The sequence below is a fragment of the Pipistrellus hanaki genome (genome assembly GCF_964339955.1).
Source record: "Pipistrellus hanaki genome assembly, chromosome: 1".
NCBI classification, from domain to species: domain Eukaryota; kingdom Metazoa; phylum Chordata; class Mammalia; order Chiroptera; family Vespertilionidae; genus Pipistrellus; species Pipistrellus hanaki.
The window spans coordinates 158,057,984-158,081,919 of NC_140503.1; the positions used below are offsets into that span (position 1 = coordinate 158,057,984).

The 23,936-nt window shown below is 40.7% G+C and overlaps 1 protein-coding gene across 6 annotated transcripts in view; it reads right to left on the bottom strand.

The window, feature by feature from the left end:
- Positions 1-23,936, bottom strand: part of AFF1 (ALF transcription elongation factor 1) — a 199,450-nt gene that overhangs the window by 66,693 nt on the left and 108,821 nt on the right. The window lies entirely within an intron of this gene.

Consider the following 23,936-nt stretch of genomic DNA (forward strand, 5'->3'; position numbering starts at 1 on the left):
TTAGAGAATGGAGAGAGAGAGAGAGAGAGAGAGAGAGAGAGAGAGAGAGAGAGAGAGATAGATAGAAACATCAATGATGAGAGAGAATCACTGATCAGCTGCCTCCTGCACATCCCCTACTGGGGACTGAGCCTGCAACCCAGGCATGTGCCCTTGACCGGAATCAAACCTGAGACCTTTCGGTCCACAGGCCGACACTCAATCCACTGAGCCAAACCAGCCAGAGAATCAGTATTTTTTTTTAAATAAGGAGCAGGATAGGAGAATATATATTTAAGAAATTATTTTTGAATTTATCTTAAATAGTTATTAAATTGGGCCAATGAGAAAATTTTCTTTGCTTGTAAAATAAATGTACTCTAATAGCTTCTGAACATAAAGCTGTGAGCATCCATAGATTATATGATCCAAATTCTAAAAGTTACAGTAGAGAATAGTGATTTCATGCCCATTTTGAAGAGCTGAAGTAGCCAGTGGCTCTTCTCGCATTTTTCTCCATCTCAATATACTCTCTGACCTTTCTCCTCTCACACTTGCAATGAAGGAAGTTTAAAATACTCATTGACTTTAATCCAGAGCCCTGGCCCAAGACTCTAACTTTTTGAGAGTTTTAAGGAATAGATAACCACATTTGTCATAACTTGCAAATGTTCTCCCATTGGCTGTAGTTTCTGTTTTATCCATTTCGGTCTAAACTCTTCTAGAATACAAAATCTAGGTGTCCAAGAAAAGACATGAAAAAAAGAAGCAATCATTCTAATAGCAACAACAGCAACTCCCCTTGAAAACTGCCTTTAAAAGACAGGAGGGTCAAACTAGCAGAAGTAAATTATATCTCAGCTGTGGCCTCCTGACTTCCACACACTTGGCACATTCCCACTGGGAAAGTGCTCATGGAGCACTTTTCTGACATTAACATAATCACATTGCCAGTTTGAGGGAATGGAAGGCTGAGAGGGAAGGGCATGTGCCATTTAAAAAGAGAGAGGATCTTCTTTCAAGTTGAAGTTCTTTAGTTGGTAGATAGCCAAATCATCTGTAAAAATAAGCATATATATATATATATATATATATATATATATATATATATATGCTTATATATTTTCATGCACTGTAATATATATATATTACAGTGCATGAAAATCCATGCACTGGAGGGGGGAGTCCCTCAGCCTGGCCTGCCCCCTCTCACAGTCTGGGAGCTCTCAGGGGTGGGAGACAACTTGGCGATCAGGGGAAGGCGACACCCCCATTACACCTCTGCTGCTGCCACTACCGGCAGCACAAGCCTCGGCCAGCCCTGGTTACCTGAGCCTCAGGCAGCCCTGGGCGGCTGGGCAGCTGCCATCCAAGGCTTGCCTGCACCTCGGGCTGGCCCTGGGCAGCTGGGGGACTGAGGGGACTGGGGGACTCTGGAGGCAGGTGCACCAAGTGGCCGGTCCTGCCTGGGGGTGGGCCCAGCCATGTTGTGCACCTGCTACCCCAGCAGGGCTGAGGGGACTGGGGGCCACCATCTTGTGGCTTCCGACGTCGCCATCTTTGAGGGTGTAGCAGTTAATTAGCATAGCCCCCCTTATTGGCTGTGGGTGCTATAATCTTTGTGAGGGTGTGACAGTCAATTAGCATATTCCCTCTTTATTAGATAGGATTGCCAGAGTCTACCTGAAAAGTTTTAGAATGGCTCCCGAGCAGGTAAGTCTAATCTGTTTCAGTATTTCTTTTAGGTAAAACTTTTTAAAGTAATCTCAATATCAAAAAGTTGTTTCCTTGATAAAACTCCTTCAAAAGGTTTCTGAAGAACAAAATAAACTGGTTTCTTCTGGACTTAACTAGACCACTGTGTTTTAAAATAAACTAGAGGCCCAGTGCACAAAATTCATGCACAGGCATGGTCCCTAGGTCCGGCCTGTAATCAGGGCCATTTGCCCCACACCCCTGCCACCACGACCCCATTTCCCATCAGGCATTTGGACATTTGGAGCCTGCTGACTGGGGGGGGGGGGGGGGGGAGAACAACGACGAAGACACCAAGAGGTTTCCCAGCAGGCTCCAAACCAGTGATTGGGGCCTGTGGGCTGGGGGAAGCTCCTGCATTGATCATCTGCCCCCTGGTGGTCGGTCAATGTGCGTCATAGTGACCAGTCATTTTGCTGTCTAGTCGATCTGTATGCTATGCTTTTATATATATAGATTACTTGTGAGGAATTTAAGCCACTAGAAAACTCTACTGCTTCCTAAGTCTGGGAGTAACAGTTTCTTCAAGGCATTTTATGACATAAGTCCTACTAAAGAAAAAAAAAAAAGAAAAGAAATAAAAAGGCCAAAAGGTATAACCTAAATTCAATCAATCGAGGAAGAGTTTGCAAAATAATAATGGGAAAGTTCTCCCTTTTCTCATCATTTCTGCCCAATTTCAGCTCTCTCAAGGCTAACAGAAGATTCACGACTGCTTAACCTTAAAGTAAATAAGCACATTTTATCTTCTGAGGGGAACATGGAAACACTGTCATCTTCTCCAATTAGACTTTCATCACATAAATTTATACCCTACATAGATGCAGACTATGTAAATACAAACTATAATGAATAAATGAGAACCATAAAGCTATAAGAACATTACTAGTTATCTACTAACACATGCCTGTATTGAATGAAATATGATTACTTTGAAATATTTCTAGACCAGTAGAAATCAATATCCCTCATATATGGGTAGGAGCTGCACAATCTTTTAAATTTGACTTAAGTTCTATTTGCTGAAAAAACAACAACAAAGCAATAAAAGTTGAGGGGGCTGGAGAGGAGGGAAGAGTGGGGAGGGTGGAGCAGAAAGGAATGGAAGTGAGTGCACACACGTATGCATCCACATATTTAGGCTTTTAAACTGCCAGTACCTTCAACATACATCTTCACTTTAGAAAGACAAAACAAACTATCAACATTTGCCAATTTATCCAGAAGTTCAAGATCAGAGCTTGAAAGATTGACAGAAAGAAGAAAAAGTTCTTCATTTCCTTAAAACACATTTTCAAAAAAATATGCTGTGATTTTGTACAGATTCAAAATGATAACATTTTCTCTTACTCCATTATTTCATTAGAGAGACAGAGAAACAGGGAAGCGAGAAAGAAAAAAATCCATAATCCAAACCAACAACCATGCAAACCTCAAGAGGTATTCCAAGTCTCTAGTGGCAGCTGAAAGAGAGAATAAAAAGCCACACCACACCACCTGTCTGCTCCCTATCAAGTGTATGCCTAGGGAGGGGCCATGGGAGGGGCCGAATACCTGTGGCTGGAAAGCTTATTTACCTTGTTTATAAAGTCACCCACACAGCAACCAGGCACTAGAGGTTGTTTTGATCCTTCTTTGATGTTAGCCCCTAACCATAGGGAAAAGACCGGGAAAAGGAGGGGAGAGGGAGAAATACAGGAAAGGGGGAGGAGAGAGGAAAGGAAGTGGGAAAAGAAGTGGGAAAAGAGGGAGAGAGAGATTTTCTTTTGAGGCCTCACTCCTGCCTCCTTTGTCCCCACCTGAACTCCAGCTTGCCCTTCCTGGCACTTCCTGTAGGGCAGCTGTACACTGTGGGGCACTTACCTTTGTGGGCATGTCTTATTGCCTTCCCACATGGCAAACAAGCTTTCCTGTATTCATACAACCCTTTGGCAGCCCTCATCGGTGCCGCTAGGTCTTTTGTGCTGGCGAGTGCAATGGCGGCCCTGACGGGAAAGAACTTTTAATGTCTTCCCTAGTACTGAGCCACAAGACACGACGAGTGCTCCCAGGCACAACTCCCCTGGCTCTGCTCCTCAAAATGCTCTCGCTAGTGCACCGTTGCTTAGCAATATTTGCCTTCCCCCTTACATTTGAAATTGGCAACATCTGTCCCTTTGGCAGTTTGGACTTGTGCAAAGACCATGTTCGTAGTTTAAAAACATACAGCTTTAAGAAATGGGCAATCCTTCACTCTCCCTTCTCCCTGCAAAACTCCAAAATGGTATCATCTCTGCTTATAAGGTTGATATAAAAATCTACAGGATTTAAGGCAGCTGAGAGTACATAGGCAAAATATTTCAGCCACCAGTGGGAGTTCCTATTAAACCCCACCTACTAAGTAGTGTATCTACACAATTATACCTGAACTAAAAACCCCATTTAATTTACAGTTTTCCACGTAATTAATTCTATCACTGGGTATTATATGTAAATATATATAAGCAAGACAAAATATAAAGGCAATTTATTCATTGAGTAGGTAAGGGAATTTCCATGCTTACATTATAGCCCAACCTCATAAACACACACACAAACATACACACACATTTTTGCACACGTGGATGAATGGCAAAGGAACATAAAAAAAATCTAAAAAGAAAAAGTTCTTTCAGGTAATTGCAGCTCTGGCTGGTGTGGTTCCATTAGTTGGGAGTCATCCCAGGCAGAGAAAGTTTTCCAGTTTGATTCCCAGTCAGGACACATGCCCGGGTTGCAGGCTTGATCTCCAGTAGGGGGCATGTAGGAGGCAACCCTTAGGTATTTCACTTTCCTATCGATGTTTTTTGCTTTTGCACTGATGTTTCTCTCTCTCCCTCTACCTTTCTCTCTCTTAAAAAAAAATCAATTTAAAAATCATCTTTTTAAAGTAAGTGAAACATTATAAATTTTAAAACAAATGATCTTAAGTTTCTAAATTATCCCTCAATATAGTCATCTTGGTATTTTCCTGAGATTACTCATTAACACTAAAACAGTTCATAATACGGTGATTTTATACATAAAAAAACCTAATATAATAAAATGAAATGTTTTATGGGTAATTATGTTCTCTATATAATTACTTTTTATCTAGCACATCAACAGGAAATAAAAATCAGAGTCATAAAAAGCATAATAGTCAACTAAGTATTGAACAACACTCAACGCATTCAAACTTTACTATGCAGATATTTTTGTTCTGTTCGGCCAAACCAATTTGACATATTAGAAACACATGTTTTCAAAGACATTCTATAGGAAGTGAGTTCCAGCTCCAAAGGCAAGGCTGGCCTACTGCTTTCATCAAGTCTCTACCTAGAGCTTAGAGAAGCAGAAAAGACTGGATGATACTTCTGACCACTCAAAATACACCCAAAAGTGTGGGTTTATCAACAGCCCTCGAAATCTACAGTATGCATGGATTTGGAATCCTGCTTACCCACAAATATGAATTCAATACCCTAGGACCCACTTCTCACTGTAGTTCAGCACTCGCTACTTGCCCAGAAGCACACAGTAATACTTGTGAAGTATAAGCTTTCCATTGGAGTTTATGGAAGAAACTTGAGCATGCTTTACAAATTGGGGATTCTCAAAAATCTCAGATGTTCCTCCAAGTCATCCCAGTGGTTCTGGCCTTACAGGGTAGTACTTATGAGCTAGCTAGGTTCTGAATCTGACACTTGAGCTTCAAGACTTGGCTCTGCCAGGCACCAACTATTAAGCTCACTGCATGGAAAAGGCTTAAGCCCAATGCCAGACTTGGTGAAAGCAAGAGGTACACAGTACATCCATAATGAAATATAGACATCATTTATTATTATTATTATCATTATTGTACTATCCCTCCATGACACATAAGTCTCTGTCTCCCACACCTACCCCTTTCTTCCATTCTCAATTTTCCCACTTCTCCAACTCATCACTCAAACACATCTTTTACTTACTGTCTATGAAAATTTCTTCTGGATGGGGAAGGGAATGCCGAAGGAATGAAGGACAACAAATGTCATATCTTTTAATAACTGTATAGTGCATCCTTGTTTGCACCTCCCTTTGATTTACTGTGAAATAGCTAATATCTCTCCAGCCCTAAAGAGGCCATCACCTTACTGAATATTGGTGGCTGAAATATGTTTCCAATGAATTCTGAACTAATTAATGTAGGGAATTGTAGAGGCTGGAATCCTGGGCCCTAGGGACTAGGAGGATGGAAGGAGCCAAGGCAGGGGCTATGGTGCTGTCCACCAGGCCAGTGCTGATAAGCCTGGAGGGTTCTATTCTACAGGAGCCCCCCATGCCAAGCCATATGTTAGACAAAAAGAAGAGCAAATAGTGTCCCTTAAGAAGAGTCACATAGCTATGAGGGGAAAGCAAAACCAGTCATCTCAACACTGCCCTCCTCCATAAGTATTCCTGTAGAGCCTACAACAGTGATTTTCAATCTGTGGATCTCAAGCATTTTTAAAAATACAATACTGGACTATTTAGTCAGGTGCACTGACCTCTTTGCCTTTAGATTCTCATATTAAAAAATGACAACAGCTAATACAATAACTGACAAGTGTAAATGATTCAAAATCATTCCTTTTTTGGGGGGCAGATCAGCAAAAAATATATTTTTTGGTGTTCCACAGAATTTAACTTAGTTTATGTATGTCCTGACATGAAAAAGATTAAAAATTACTGGTCTACAGGGCAATGATGGTCCACTAGAAAGCCAAACCCCAGGGGGGTTACTTAATCAACTATTAGAGCAATACTGAGAATTTCTCCATTCTGAGGCTTCTGGTATAAAACCTGCTCTTAAGGATGAATGTCATGAGTTATCCATGGTGTCAAGCCTATCTAATAAAGAGGTAATACGCAAATTGACCATTACTCCAACACACAAGATGGCCACCCCCATGTGGACACAAGATGGCCACCACAAGATGCCTGGCAGGGAAGGGCAGTTGTGGGCGATCAGACTAGCAGGGGAGGGCAGTTGCAGGGAACCAGACCTGCAGGGGAGAATAGTTGAGGGCAACCAGGCCTGCAGGGGAGGGCAGTTGGGGGCAATCGGGCCAGCAGGGGAGCAGTAAGGCGTTGATCAGGCTGGCAGAGGAGTAGTTAGGGAGTGATCAGGCTGGCAGGCAGAAGTGGTTAGGGGCAGGCAGGCAAGCAGACAGACAGGTGAGTGATTGGGAACTAGTAGTCCTGGATTGGAAACAGGCCTAAATGGGCAGTCAGACATCCCTGGAAGGATCCCAGATTGGAGAGGGTGCAGGCTGGGCTGAGGGACATCCCTCCCCCTGCACAAATATTGTGCACCTAGCCTCTAGTCAGTAAATCATCATTAGGTCTGCAAGTACAGAAAATAAAACACAGGCTATAATACTCTTATCTAAATCAGCTACATCTTAACATTACCATATAGTAATAATCTACCCTATTCTGATATTGGGGGGGGGGGGGGGGAGATCTATAACCCCTGCACTGTTTTCACCTCTGAAAATGTTCAAATAATACAGTCCAAACCAAATCTCCTCAAGTCCTGCACACCACATAATAACTTGCAGAACAACCTGCTGGCACAGCCAAAACTAAATTTCAAAAGTGGGATATTACTGTAAAAGCCTTCTAAAACATATTCCTCACTTCAGAGAATTTTCTTCAGTATGGTATTTGTAGTACTAGTATCACTAGAAGCTGTCAGTATTAAAAACGTATATTAAGAACAACAGTCAGCTGGACAGGGTAGAGGTAGGGGAAAAGAAAATAATGGACAACAAATTTAGTTCTGAACTGAGGGAAGTTCTTCAAACGTGAAGAAGTCCTTCATTGGTGAAGGCAAGAAAAAGTTTTAAGTCACCTCTACGCTTCAAGTTTATCTTTCTTCTGTGACACTGCTCCATCTCTAAATGAACTTTAAAATTTTCTTCCATGACTCAAAATATAGTATAAAACAGTTTTACCCCAACCTCAGTCATTTTGACATTACCTCCATGTAGTTCTCAGACCATGTCATACTGCCTACACTAGCTTAATCACCTTATTATCAACTCTTTTTTTTTTTTTTATTTGGCCTCCCCTGAGCAACAAAATGTATGAAGATCTGGGTTTCGTAGATTAGTGTATGTATTTTTCCTAAATCACATTAAGTTACATAAAGACTAATGCCCCTATACTCTTGAAAGTTCACATACTAATCAATACTCTTTGAACCCAAAACTGAATAGGGATGGCTGACTCTCCTACCTCACAAAATCATCCTGCTTTATTAGTTTATACAAGTGTCACCATCCATCCCCTTTATCAGGTTCAGGAAACCTTCGCAAATTACTGAATTTGTGACCAGACCACAAAATTAACACTATATGATCTGCGGTTGAGAACCATCATTCCCCGCCTAACCCCCCCCCCGCCCCCCCGTTTTGTGTCATGATGCCCATGAAAGCTGGAACTACCTCCATGTAGTTCTCAGACCAATTAATATAATTCTAGAACCCTGAAAATACATTAGGTACTCAATTCCTTATTAGTGGTGCAGAATAGTTATTCAAGTCTCTTGTTTTAAAATGCATCATGTTTTAAAATTTGAGTGAAATTAAACCCATAACACAGAAATTTATGATTTCACCAAGAAACTACTAAGAAACTAACTACTAAGAAACACCACCAAACCAACCCAAAACATGAGGACATTTTTTAATATCCTGGTGACATTTAAGCATAGTAGTAAAGTGAGTCAAGACAACTGGAAGACATACAATTTTCCTACAGTGTGAATCTGCTCTCACTGTCATGCATGTCAAGGGAAGGTGGGGCATCCCACTCTCTACTATTTACGAGGCAGAGATCCAACTTCATTTTCACAACAGCCCTGAAGCTCAGGTAGAACTGTCCCATTTAAAGATGGAGAAAAATGAACCCAGGTATTCTGTCTCCACAGTGTTATCCATTAAGAACATTACCTCCCACTTACATTTCTTTAAAGCCTTAACATTCAAATCTACTAAAACTACCTAAGTTTCATGTTCTAAGCCAAGGGAAAGAGGTGAATCTATGACATTTACTCATACATTTATGTTTTTTAATTGATTTTTTAAAGAGAGATTAAGGGAGAGGGGAAGAGGGAAGGAAACATCTATGTGAGAGGAAAACATCGATCAGTTGCCTCCTGTACACAACCCCAACTAGGGATGGAATATACAACCTGGGTATGTGTCCAAACCCGCAACCTTTGGGTGTATGGGATGAGATTCCTTCCGGCCAACAGCATCCACACAGTTTTCAGCGGTCCATGGATTACATTCTATTACCTACTTATTATTCATCCCTAGTTATAAATAAGTATTAAAACATTAAAGTTCTCAGCAAAAAATGACATCCAACAAGAAAATAGTTTGGAAATTCTCCAAAACTGTCACACTCATACCCTACTAAGTTATGACAAAACAACACTGAAACAAAATGACATTTTTCGAGAGCCTGCTGTAGCTGAGGGCCTGTATGTTGCTAAGATCAAAGGAAGGAAAGCAGCTCTTGTTTGCTGAATGGGTGCTGAAAACCAACTTCCTATTATTCGCTATAAAAACAAGAAAAGTAGTTTAGAACAAAAGGTATTAAAAGATATGCTACTGGATTGGGTATAGGAAACATCAGAGTCCAGTTACCAGAATTCAAACTCCTTTTTAGAAAAGAACCGTATTTTAGAGCTGAAGAGAGCAGGACTGACTATCCACCTCCTTCTTACACATAAAAGAAAACTAACTGAGCACATTTCCACTTGGAGACAAGAGGTAAAAATACATGTTCTATGGTTTTAGGTAGTGGCAAAACCTGAAAACCAAAAAGTTGTTGTGGGGTTTTTCTTTAACTAATATATGAACAATTGCCTGAATCACATAGGCTTATAGAAAAACATATTTGAAAATAAGGGCAAAAGATAAAAAAGCAAAAGTAGAACCTATTTTACATAATTTCTTTAAAAATTAATCACTTTTTACTCTAACTAGAAGTTCTTCATTAGTGAAGGCAAGGAAAAGTTTTAAGACACCTCTAGGCCTCAAGCTTATCTTTCTTCTGTAACTGCTCCATCTCCAATCATTAAACACCCTTGATTATAAATCCTTCTGAAAATAAATATCTTTGGTATGTTTGGTTCTAATCCCTTGGACTTGCCCAAAGGAAGGAATAATCACAAGGATGTAGGAACTCCCAGATTATTCACAGGATGCGAACACCAATAACCACAGGACTCAAGCAGGGGCTGTGTAGACGGGGCAAGCCAGACTTATGTGCCCTAAGAGGTCAGACAATAGCTTCCAGGTTTTTAAGAAAGAAAAGAATAAATAAAAATCCAGATTTCAATGTGAAATCTAGTACTTTTAGATGCTAGCAACTAAATCAACACACCGTCCACGCCATAGCCCCTCTGTGGGTGAGCACTCTCCAATGCTGGCCTTCATGCTTTCTTCTCTCCCAAATGGAGGAACGGGGAAATGAGAGACTGGGAAGCATGCTCATTTTGGAGAGACAAGTCTCTTTTTAAAGCTAAACACAGCCCCATGTACATATGAACATCTTCTGTTGCTTCAAAGAGATTCTAAAAAGGCCTTCGGCCTTCAGAGGGGGCATGGGGGAGGGGGTGCAGAGTACGAGGCAGCCTCTGCTGTACTGTGATGTCTCCTCTTTACTGCACCAACTCCTGCCAAAGCCTACTTCAGCGATTGGCAAACACAGCCTGACAGATCACTAAAAACATGAACCAAGTAAGCAAAACAAACCACAGTGTAGTTATTTTACATGACTTGCATGGAATAAATCTGAACTGTAGGTGAGTCATAACATAATAAAGGGCCCAATTAGATTCAGAACAACACACCAGTGTTTTCCCTCCTCTTAGCAACTAGTTCAATGGGATCTTGAGAGAATATAAGGCACATAAAGGACTCTGGTGTCTCAGTTTTACCCTTTACTGGAAGACAATTAATCTCACTAAAAAATTAAACCCAAGCTGCCAGATGGGCATTTTTCAGGGTCAATAATTCTTAAGCTACTAGGATACCAATTAATGAAACCCAAATGGTCTAGAAGAGTTAATACCCCATGCCAAATGACTGGCTCATTCTCCCAAAATGATTCATTCAATGGCAAAATGTTTAAAATTGAGAATCCTTTGAGATTAGCATCAACTTTATTATATGTACCACTTAATATTAATAAGCCCCAAAATTTACTGCAGGAAATCTAGTATCTTACTTAATACAGAGGAAAGCATCTTATTTTCTTAGTCATATAAAACTATCTGATTAATCTCCAAATTCAATAATGAAAATTACAGCAATTATGAGGTTGGGACTCCACTAAGTACACCTACTGATTGGATTAGGCTGCTTATTTTTAAATCCACAAGCAACAATGCCTAAAATGACCTGGGAAACACTTAGGCTGGAAATGGTAAGCCAAACAATTCCTTCAAAAAACGGTTGAATTTAAGGCCTGCTTCCCATCCAAGTGTCGTAAGCTGGAAATTCAGTCCTGTATCAAAATGATTCCCCCGCCCCTGCTCTGACAAACACTGATAAGGAGGCTATCTTTTAGACTCCAGATCAAAGTGAATTGTGAAAGAACTCCTGGAACTGAGAACTGAGCAGGAAAGCCCTGCTCTGCCCCAGTCCTCACTTGGCTTCAGGAAACAAGCGTATGAGACAAATGATCCTGCCCTCAAAATGTTACCACCTGGAGAAAGACTCAGAGGGGGATACCAAGGGGAAGTGCTGAGACTAGAGGTCTGGACACGAGGAGCACAGGAGTTAAGTCAGCTCCAAAAGCCTGTGTGGTTACAGCTGAAGCTGGGAAACATCAGCAGGAGGGCCACACCCAATCCTGGAGAAACGGGCAAGAGTCTCATCAAGAAGACACTGGCCCTGGCCGGTGTGGCTCAACGGGTTGGAGCGTCATTGGGTTGGAGCATCAACCATACACCAAACCAAAAGGTGTCGGGTTAGATATTGATTCCCAGGTGGGACACGTGTGGGAGGCAACAGAATGATGTTTCTCCCTCTCCCTCTCCAAGAACAACAACAAAAAAAGGCAACTGGAGCTAATCTGGAGTTTTATCCTGAAGGTAATGAATGAAAAGGTGCTCAAGGATCTTAAACTAGGATAACTAGATCAGGTTTTCACACAATAAAAAACACTCCTTTGTGAAACAGAGTAGTAGATCTGTTCCACAAAAGGGAGGAAGACGGTTAGAAAGAAGTTGTAGTTGTTTAAGAAAGTGATAAAAATTTGAACTAACGAAGGAGCAGCAAGAAAGAGAAAGCAGCTTTCAATAGATACTTATTACCAAGTTATCGCCACAGGATAGGGTTACCAAATGGATCAAGTGGAAGAGAGAAAGGAATTGATGCCGATGACCAGAAGAATATTCTGTGTGTGAAGAGGTGCAGGAGAAAGCAAACATAATTAAATCTGGTAGGCAGGTTGAATTTGAGTTCCTGCGCAAAATCTACAAGAAAAGTCAAGTCGATAGTTGGATAAAAGGATCTAGAGCTCAGAAAACTTGGGCGTTTTAAGCCAGAAAAATAAACTTGATGAAGCCCAAGTGCACATGAAATCACCAGGTAAAGCTACAGGAGAAAAGAAGGTTGAAAGCAGAGCCCTGAGGACGGAGGGGAAGGCAGTCTCCTAAGGAGATTAAGCCCAGTGGGAGGAGAAACCCAGACAACAAAGGAGGGCAGTGTGTAGGCGGCGGTGGGCAAAAGTGTCAAATGCCACAGAGGGGTCCAACAGGCTACTCTCAAGAGCATTTCCTGACGTAGTCCACTGGGGACCCTGGGGGCTCGGGCAGTGCAGAGAGGTGGAGTAGTGGAGGCGCCAGCCAGCCAGCATGGGTTTAGCAAGTACATGGAGAAGGAGCAGGCACAGAATGTTTACCTCCTATCTCCAGAATGCCGGCTGTGAAGGGAGCAAGAAAGATGTGATCAGAGAAAGACAAAGGAATGAGAGTTTATTCAGCTAGGAAAGGCTGACTCTCTGCATGCCTGCATTGTTAGAAAAAAGCCAAGTGATGGGAGAAAGGTTTAAGGTAACCAAAAGTGGTGTGCCAGGGGCAGGGCAGCGCCTTTTCTGAGATCAAAGAGAAAAGCTAAGTGGTGGGTGTAGACGAGAATTTTTTTTTTTTTTTTTTTTGAGTCATCACACCTGGAGAGAGCTGGAAAGTTAGATACCTGGTAGCCTCATTCTCTAAAAGCCAGAGCCAAGTCCTCAGAGCAGGCCTATGACCACTATGACCAAAATTGAGTTTTAACCATCCTCTCACTTGAGTCATTTGTACATCTGCATGATTTTTCAGGTGCTGACATGAAGGCAATAGAGAAAAACAGAGAGCTCCTGACACTTTAGATATAAGTGTTACACGGGTGGTAAACACACCAATACAACATACAGATAACATGTTATAGAACTGTACACCTGGAACCTATATAATTTTGTTGTAATCCTCACTTGAGGATATGTTTATTGATTTTCAGAGAGAAGGGGGAAAGAGAGAAACATCAATGTGAGAGAGAAACAGCAATTGCCTCCCATATGTGCCACGACTGGGAATGGAACCTGCAAACTTTTGGTATACGGAATAATGCTTCAACCTACTGAGCCACCCAGCCAGGGCAAACTTATATAATTTTATTAACCAATGTCACCCCAATAAATTAAACAAACAAATAAATAAAAGCATTACACAAAGGATCGTTACTCCACAGAAACCAATTTTTGTAGAAAATGGTAAGAGAACTAGCAGCCTAGGGTCCTGGTTTTGCACCCCATCTCTGCCATTAACAAGCTCAAATCATTAGACTTCTTAGAGATTCAGTTCCATGGCACATAAAATGGTGATTCGTGCCAACTTGCCCTGCCTAATGCTCAAGGTTGCTGTGACAATCGAGAGAGAAACAAATAAGCAAGTGCTTTGGAAATTAAACAGGGGTGGGGGAGGCAGTAAAATGTTTCCCAGTGCGCACGTCTTTATAAAGTGAAACATTTCCACCAGGGATTGCCAAACTATGAGAATGCGGCTCTTCAGGAGTGAGCTTGCAGCCCCTGTGCCATCAGGCAGGGGTGGAAAATGGAAACCACTGCGGGGAGTGGTGTCCTCATCCTGATAAACCAGTTTTTAAGAGCTTGATAACCCCTAAGCAAATGCTGTCTTTCCCTGGGCTTTTCATTTGCTTATTTTTAACACATAAAAATCAAATTTTAGGGCTTTATTCACCTAGAACAGTGGTCGGCAAACTCATTAGTCAACAGAGCCAAATATCAACAGTACAACGATTGAAATTTCTTTTGAGAGCCAAATTTTTTAAACTCAAAACTTCTTCTAACGCCACTTCTTAAAAATAGACTTGCCCAGGCCGTGGTATTTTGTGGAAGAGCCACACTCAAGGGGCCAAAGGGCCACATGTGGCTCGCAAGCTGCACTTTGCCAACCACGGACCTAGAACATCTTAAGTGGGAATTCCTGGTCCCTGAGATATAATCCCATCTACACTTCTCAAGTATCCTCCAATGAACAAGTTAATATATTCAGAATCTGCCTACACCCTCAATATCACTAATTTCTCAATATGATAACTGTCAAAATCCTACTCTTTTCCTTTAAGCCCAGTTCAAATTTTAACTCTAGACACTCCTACCACCACCTATTGAGCTCTGATGTCCCAAGCACTGCTCTAGGCACTTTGTACAGAAGGCCTCAGTCCAGTGGTCTCGCAGACCATATGAATAAACTGACAGCACAGCAAGGTTAAGTTCCTTGCCCAAGATCTCAGAGTTGTAACACCATGCAATAAAGTTAAAGTAATTTCTCCTTTAAAAAAAAAAAAAAGTATTTTATTGATTTTCTACAGAGAGGAAGGGAGAAGGATAGAGAGTCAGAAACATTGATGGGAGAGAAACATCGATCAGCTGCCTCCTGTACACCCCCTACTGGGGATGTGCTTGCAACCAAGGTACATGCCCTTGACCAGAATCGAACCTGGGGCGTTTCAGTCCGCAGGCCGATGCTCTATCCACTGAGCCAAACCGGTCAGGGCTAATTTCTCCTTTTTATTAGTGACTCCAGTTATTGGATAAATAACTCAGTAAACAATGAAAGAACTTCAGAAACTGGCTCCATTTTCACCATGCAGACTCACCTTCCCATTGCTCTGCACTGCCTCTACCCATCTCCCTGAACTCCTACTAGACTTCTCACCATGTCTTGCCTCCATGTCTCTTCTTTCCCTAATCCTCTCACCAATATCCAGACACTTCAAAAGAAAACTCTAAAAAAATGTATAGTGTCCTCTTTTGAAAGAGGACATAATGCAGGTGTCACAGTTAAGGGTGTGGACTAGAGCCAGAATACTTGGATCCGGATGCATCCAGCACTTGCAGCCTCAGTGAGCTAGGACAAAAGCTGCAGCTCTGTAAGACTAAGCGATAATCGGAGTGCCTATCACGTGGGAGGGCTGTGAGGTCAATGAGGTAATACACATGAAGCATGTGGAACAGCTCCCACCAGAAAATGAACAAGAGAACAGTGTGAGCTTTCTATGCTTAACAGTTCCAGACTGGTTATACTTTATTTTCTACATTATGTAATAAATTCACTTTGCAAGTATCTTTCTCTCCCATTAGCACCTTTTATGACTAGTGGATATTCAAGTATTTGTTTACTGAAAAGGCAGAAACCCAGAATGTAAAAAATGTGATTTTTTTTTTACAACTGAACTGTTCTAGATTAATTGGCAAAAGAACTTTTTCACCAGTTAATATGTTCTCAAGCATGAAAAATGTTGGAAGAAATTTAATTATAGCATTAAATTCTATTAAAAAAAACTTTTTCTAAAATGCTATAGCAAATATTTGCTTTAGGATGGAGTATTTTAAAAAGTGAGCTGTAAAGAAAAGGAGAATCCATGAAGCTTGAGTTTTTAAGAATGACTTCAAGAAAGCTGAAAACCATAGAATGCTTTCCTTTCTTAAATCACAGAGTTCGATTTAAAGCTTCAAATTCTTGCCAATAGAATTTTCAGAGTTCTATTATTTGCAGTGGAAACAACACAACAACAGAAAACCCCTAAGGTGATTTATCTAAGGGACACAGCTAGAAATAGGACCTCTAATTACTTAAATACTGAGGCCCCTAGATTAAAACATTAAACCTCAAAACCCTTCAGCCAAAGAGATGAAGGAGATTAGAATGGGCTTGACAAATTACCACGAGGTCAGGGGGAAAAATGTGGAAAGTAGGCCAAGCTTAAACAAGGAATTAAATAAAATTCAAGAGAAAAACTAATGGTGTGTGTGGATGCTGAATCTCCGGGGGATGAAGGTGGAGGGGGACTGCCAACCTAGTGATTTCAACAATTAAAGAAAGGAACAGCATCCATATAAAAATAGCTGCTTATAAAGTTTTTGGAAAATGTGAACGTGTAGCAAAGTTAACCTTGGAAAATAATGATTTTCAAATAGACCTTGGCAAGTGGAGAGGAGAGATACAAGGTCAAAAAATAAACTTATGATAACATGAACCAGAATCCTCTCTTAAAAGGAATTCTGCTTCAGTATCTCATGAGTATTGGTCACCCCCTACCAAAACAGCAAAAAACCAAACTCAAGTCATCCACACAACTCCCGGTGGAATATCTGGTTTTCTGTCCCTGAAGATTATCAGTTGGCTCAAAATAAAAAACAATTAATCTAGAGAAGAGCTAAAATGACTGGGGTGGCTACGTGAGAGCCTGGGAGAGTGCACAGCCTGGAAAGATTCTGAAGAGTTGAATGTCTACATCTTGGCAAAGGCACAACGTGAGAGACCCAGGGGGGATCCAATAACCCTCCACAAACATCTAAAGTGTGAAAACAACAAGGAGGAACAGGAATTTCTTATCCTGGTACCAAATGTACTTCTGGCATTTTGAGAAGGAATAGAAAGTAAAACATACAAAGAAAACAGCTCTAATTAATACCACTCAAAAAACATTTTCAAGGTTCAACTGTGCGATTTGTTCTCGGGCTACTATAAGCAATTCTATTCTTTGCACTAACTCATTTCTAGCAGTTTTAGAGCTTTTTAAAAAATATATATTTTGCCTATGATATTTTAAATGATTCCTTCAGAGTTTAAAGTATTTCTCCAAACTCAAAAAATTGCCAGGATTCGACTTGGCCAGTTGGTTCAGCTGGTTGGAGTGCTGTCCAGTACCCCAAAAGGTTATGGGTTCGATCCCCAGTCAGCAGGGTGTGTGCTGCAGACAACTCTCATACCTATGTATCTCTCTTCTTCCTTACTCTCTCTCTCTCTCTCTCTCTAAAAAAAAAAAAAGGGGGGGGGGGGGAATCAATGAAAACATAACCTCCAATGAGGAATTAAAAACTCTTTTTTTTTTTTTTTTTTTTTTTTTTTTGGCCAGGATTAGGAAATAAAAGGTGGCAGTTTCTACTCAGGTCTAGCTGGTGAAACTGAAAATTTGAATTTTCACCAGAATTCTCCAGTTTGTAAATATTGGCTCAAGGGAGTTGGGGGCAGGGCATACAATATAGGGAAAACAAAGATGTCTATAGACCCAAGCTAGCCTTCTAGCTATTTGCAGCTTCTGCAATAAATTGTCACTTGCTACTACTACTTTTTAACCTTTATATTTACATATTTAGGGTTAAAAATTTAGCCACCCTCTAAGCAAATACAAGCTACTTACTATTCAATATTTCTCATAGATTGAAGTATTCTGCTCAAGTCACTCAGCATCAGCTAATTGTGTACACAAATAACCTTGCTATAATTTTCCTAACAAACATGTAAGTCATGTATGTCTGGCCAAACTAAGAGCTAGCTCATGGAATCTAATTTAAATGTGCTATTATAATGAATATACTAAAAACATTTTTAGAAAACGGAGAAAAGCTAGATAAGGTTGTATCAGAATCTTACTTTCCCATGAACAGAGAAATATTGGGGGCACAAGAAAGGAAACCATGAACTGTGGAGAAAGAGAATAGTGTCGTTTAAGGTCCTACTCCCTTGGTTTTCCCCCAAAAGCTACTCTCATGTCCAACTTAGGGAAAAAGCCCCATCAATTTCCTGCAATCCTTGGCCCGAGGCCCACTCGGAAGACTGGAACCACTGGGGAGGAGCCCTTATCTCACTCCTTGTGGCCTGTTATCAGCTCTCTGGAACAGTTTTGTTTCCAGGCTCTAGAACAAATCTCAGGAGAATCAGATACAGAACTCTGAGCCTACCTGTATACCTGCCAAATCAGTCTCCTAGGGAATTTTTATTTTTTACCAGTTTGTATTTTTAACAGGCTTCCCCAGGTGATTATGATGTGCTGCCAAGTTCCAGAATGAATGCAAAATTTCCCTTTGATCTACAGTACTGGGCTTATAACCCAGGAGGACTTGTTGTAAAGGTATCTGTTCATCACGTGAAGTAAGCCACTGGCACGTACTGTTACCTATGCTTGCAACACTGATGTTGCTTAACCCCTAACACACCTGCTATGCATGCTATGGTATGAATGTTTATGTTTATGTTGAAATCCTAAACTGCAAAAGTAATAATAGTCAGAGGTGGGGCTTTGGAGAAATACTTAAGTAATGAGGGTCAAGTCATCCTGACTGGGTTTAGTGCCGCATAAAAGAAGTTCCAGAGAGACCCCTACCCCTTCTCCCATCGGAAGACACAATGAGGAGGAACCAACTGAAAACCAGAAAGCAGGTCCCCTCAAGAGAACATGGCCATTCTGGTGCCTTGATCTTGGACTTCCAGCCTGCAAAATGTGAGAAGTAAATTTCCATTGTTCATTGACACCTAGTACATGGTATTTTGTCACAGCAGTGCGGGCGGTCAAGAGAATCCCTCATTTTCATTACTTCTACTCAATGTTCAGGTCTCGCTCAAACAGAGAATTCTCTGACCTCCTTCAGTTAAGTCACAGTACCCTTTGTCAATCTTTTGTCTGTGTAATTTCCTTTTAGCACTTGTCCAAGTTCTCACACATTGATCAGAGCGGTTATTTGAATAATGTCAGTTGCTAACTAGATAGCTAAGGTCCATTAGGACCAGAACCACCTGGCTTTGCTTACCACTATACCCCTGTCCTCAGCACTTGGCCAACAGTAGGTACTCAAGATATCTGAGTTAAAAGTTGCTGAAATGATGATGTATTGTATATGGAAGACATTGGGGTTTCAAATTGTATTTTGAGTTTTGCACCAGCAGGACACATACCACTGACAGACCAAAAGTTAGCTGCCTGCAGGTTTAGATCATTTCATAATAGGACAGTTCCTCTTTCGAGGTTTAGGATAATAAGAGCTAAATATAGAAGTAGGGAAGATTGTGTGTGCACCTAAGTGCAAAGTGAATCACTATCACAGTTTCCCACTGTGGATTATTTCACCCTGCTGGGCTGAAAACAGAAGGCAAGAACTGCCATGAGTCAAAGTGGTCCAACAAGGAATTAATTCCCAGCTGCAGATGACACTACAGTCTTGGAATTCAGGTGGAAGCACTTGGTAACTGAAAACATTCCCAAATGATGTCCTGAAAGGTCACAAGGAAAAGAGCAATACTTTGTGGAAATCAGAGACCACTAGGACTCAAAGTCAGATTCATGAGGATCAGAACAGAGTAGGACCATATAAGGAGATAGAAGCAATGGCAAATTGATAGTAATTTCTACTAAGTACCAATGAGTTATTTGGGACGTAAATTAAGACTAATTATATCACTGCCATCTATACTTTCAAACCCTAAAACAAACAAACAAAAACAAAACTGTAATTTCCACTGATGGAGAGATTCTCAAGCTCCCCAGATGATCTCCACTTTTTGCTTCTGAAGACCTAACAGGTCACTTCTTTCTACCCAAAGCCTTAACTACATACATGCAAACATATCCGGAATTTATTATTTCCAGTCTTAACATTTTCTCTGGGCTGATCTACTACTTATGGATTGCCAACTGCCAAGTCTGACCTGAATATATAACAGCATCTCAAAAACTTAATACATGGTTTATGCTAAACCTGTTCCACCCAAGTCAACTCCATCCCAAGTAGCTAGTATTATCCCACCATCCATACCTTTCAAATAAATAAATAAATAAATAAATAAATAAATAATCTAAGAGCCTCACTTGATGCCTCACTATCCCTCAGACCTCAGGCCCTCTCCCATCTCCAATCAATCACAAAGCCCTATCGTTCCCTGCCAAACATATCTGGAACTTGTCCACTTCTCACCATGTCCACTACTACCATCCTAACTCCAAGCCACCGTCATCACTGCTCACCCCTTACTGTTCTCCCTGTTTTCTGCCCACCCTTGCCCCTCCAAGTCATTCTCCACCAAGGAACCAGAATGATCTTTTAAAAAACTAAAATTCCAAGAGCGAAAGACAAAGGGAGAATATTAAAAGCAGCAAGAGAAAAGCAGGTAGTTACCTATAAAGGAGCACCCATAGGATTGTCAGCTGATTTCTGAACAGAAACCATGCAGGCCAGATGGGAATGGCAAGAAATATTCAAGGTGATGAATAGCAAGAACCTACAGCCAAAAATAATCTACCCAGCAAAGCTATCACTCAGAATCGAAGGCCAGATAAAGAGCTTCACAAATAAAAAAAAGCTAAAGGAATTCATCACCGCCAAACCAGAATTATATGAATTGCTGAAGGGGGTTCTTTCGGAAGAGGAAGAAGATAAAGACAAAAATTATGATCAACAAATATGTAACTATCAACAAGTGAAGCTAAAAGCCAAGGGAAATAAAAAAAAACTGGTGAACAATATTAACTGGTGAATATAATAGAATCAGAGGTATGGAAGGGGAGTGGACTGACGATTCTGGGGGAAAAGGGGAGTGGGGGGTGCGGGAAGAGACTGAACAAAAACTGTGCACCTATAGATGAGGACAATGGGGGGTGGGGAGGGAACATGGTTGAGGGTAGCAATTGGGGAGGGAGGGAAAGAGGAACATTTGTAATAATCTGAACAATAAAGATTTATTTAAAATAAAACTAAAAATAAAAAATAAAAAATTTCACTTCACTGCTCAAAATCCTCCCATCATAGTTGGCAACAAGTAAAAGTACAAAGATCACAGAATTAGGAGTTCTAGCTCTGGCTCTGCTACTAACTATAACATTTAGCAAAATGAAGTTGCCTCACCCTCCAGGGCCTTATTTGCTAAATGAAAAGGGCTGTAGGTTTATCTTTACAATTTTAATAGTTTAAGTCCAGTATATAATTTAATACATACCTCGGCTTATTCCATTTCTCCCTTTCAATAAAATGCTTATTTCATAAGTCCCATATCTCTCAGCACTCCCTTCTAGAACACTCACACAGGGATGCTGTGGTTTTCTCTGACTTTCTTTTGTTACCTTTAGGCAGAAAAGGAAAATACAAAGGGTTCTCAAGCTTCCACAAGAGCAGGGCAATGTCTGATGTGTAACTCTAAGGCTGGGAGTTACCCACATGAGACCAGCCAAGACTGGCTTTGCCCTCAGATGGGTCATGTTAAGCTGCTCTACATCTTCCAGTTGACACAAAACTAAAATGGACACACCCGGAGAAAACCGAGTTGCAGTCTCCTGCAGGCCAGGCCTCTATGTAGTCATAACATTGACCTTTTGATAATTTTTTTTTTCTAGGATTTTAGGAAAGATTAAGTTTTAAATATAAGAATGACTTACCCCAGAAAAGCATCATTTTTTAGGAAAACCAACTAAAATATACAAACCAAGAATTTCCCATGAAGTGAAAGGACAGGAAGTAGTGTAAAGTAGTGGAGGGAACCACACTCATGTGTCTTGTGTCGGAAGGAACACTAAAGAGACCAGATGACTTTTCCATTTCGGTTCACTTTTTAAATATTGTTTCAAGAAAACAGTGGGGAAAGGAGAGCATTGAAGCAAACCACAACCTCCACCCTCACCCCCACATTCAGAAAACAGGGAAAGAAAACCTCCTCTGACTTGCCTTAGGACAAACTAAGCAAATAAAGATAAACCAGCCTCTCTTCACAGCTCTACCAACAGCCATCTTCCCCTTCTGCCTCTCATTCTGTCCTTTGGTCCCAATAACCACAATTAGCTGGGATATCGCTAATATTCTGAGTTCACTTGCTTTGTGTTTAACTCCCTGCTTTTAGTCCCCAATCTCTATGCTTTCCTTGGAGTCACCAGAATAGTAAATTTGGGATCTTAAATTCAACCTACATTTTCTTAAAAATAAACCTTTAACTGGGTGTGTGAACAGAAAATTAATGCTAAGTATGTGACATGGGAGATTTTAGTTTAAAAAGCTAAATTAAATCCAAAACCTAGCCAGAAAAGTACCAATAGCCCTGCATCACACACTTAATTCCCTTTCATTCAAGCTCTTGGCTCCTAATTGTCCTCACAAAGGACATCCTAAGCCCTCCATCTGCCTGAGCCCTCAGCTTCACCTCCCAAACCAGCACTGCCTAGGGCCTCCCATGGGGCTGGCACTGTGGCTGCCGAGAGTGCCGCAGAATTAAAATGAATGCTGACTGCAAACACAGGCCGAAGATGAAAAGTTTATCTCTACTCAATTGTTGATAGCATGTGCACTTGTGCAAAGAAAACCCCATTTTCCAATCACCAAGCTTATGGAGGATTTTGTTCATTTCAAATGTCCACTCAAAAAATATGCAAGAGCCATCTAACCTACACAGTAGGTATTTGAAATTATGTACGAAATAAAATCTTGAAGAAATCTCAGCGCAATTTATCATTCATTCATTCATTCATTTATTCATTTTACCAAAAAAGCAAGAAGTAAACTAGGATCCTCTTTCCTAAAAGGCTACTGGGAAGCCTACTGCTGAACTTACAGGATTTGCTGTCTTGCGGCTGACACTTTAAACTTGCTCCAGCACCTGGTAGCAGATAGTCTATACTCAACTGTACTCTGTCTCCTGGGCTTAGAGAAGTACTTTTTTGGCATCCTACCCTGCACGTAAGCCTTTTGGTTGGGCATTTGGTGGACAATACAAATATTTGCTATTTTATCTTAAAATTGTTTTAAAGCCATTTTTAGTTATCTAGATTTTTTTTTAAAGAATTAATGTTAAAGTGTGTGTGTGTGTGTGTGTGTGTGTGTGTGTGTGTGTGTGGTGTGTGTTTTAACTGGGAAAATAGAACAGATCCTGTTTAACAAATAAAACAAAGTAAATCCCAGTAAGTTATTTACTATCTTAATTATAAGGCAGGCTGACTGGCCCTCCTTGTGGGGAGGGAGAGCCTCGCTTTATCTTTCCCCGCCTTCATTCTGGCTCCCTTCTCCTAAATCCCATCATAGCACAAAAATGTGCAATAAATGGCTCATTCCGGTGAATCTTCATAACATGGAGTTAAAGGCAGGGTTCTGCCAACTTGGTCATTTCTACCATTTCCTTTTTCGGCCCTTTCTCATTTTCCCTCAGCCACGGAACAAGTCCCATTCTGAAGACGTCTGGAGACACTAGAGCTCAAGAGCAAACTGCAGACAGAACCCTAGCCTGTTCTAAACCCAGGAACAGCTTTTCCTCCTTCAAGATAAGGGTTATCTTTGCAGCTAAGGATCCTGGAATCTGTTTTTTAACCTTGAGGAATTTTACCTTCCAGCACTATGTAAGACTGCCTTCTAGGTACACACTCTTTGAGAAATGGATACGCACATTAAAACGTTTATCCAACAGATGTAACAAAACCACAGTCTTTAACAGATAAACTTTAAAAAATTTACTTCAAACACTTACTTGACTCTCTTGATCTGGATTTTGGAGTCACTAGCACTAATTTAGAATTTCAGTGATAGGATGTGTTCTCTGACTCACCTCATTCAAACATAATGCTGCCATTTACGGGGGGAAGGGGGGGGGCAGAAAGGGGAACTTCTTTGTTTAAAAAGGTACAGTATTAAAAAAAAAAAAAAAAAAAGGTACAGTATTTTGGTTACTTCAAAAAGCCATAGTTGAAAAACATTCTGTTTATATTTGCAACTCACTCTAATGTCACCACACATCCCCCTCTTCTTTCTTAGGTAGTAAATACATTAGAACAGAACTTTAGTTTCAAAGTTTCTTAACCATTTACAAGGCACAAACCTTTAAAAAGTAATGCTTTGCTTTCAACATT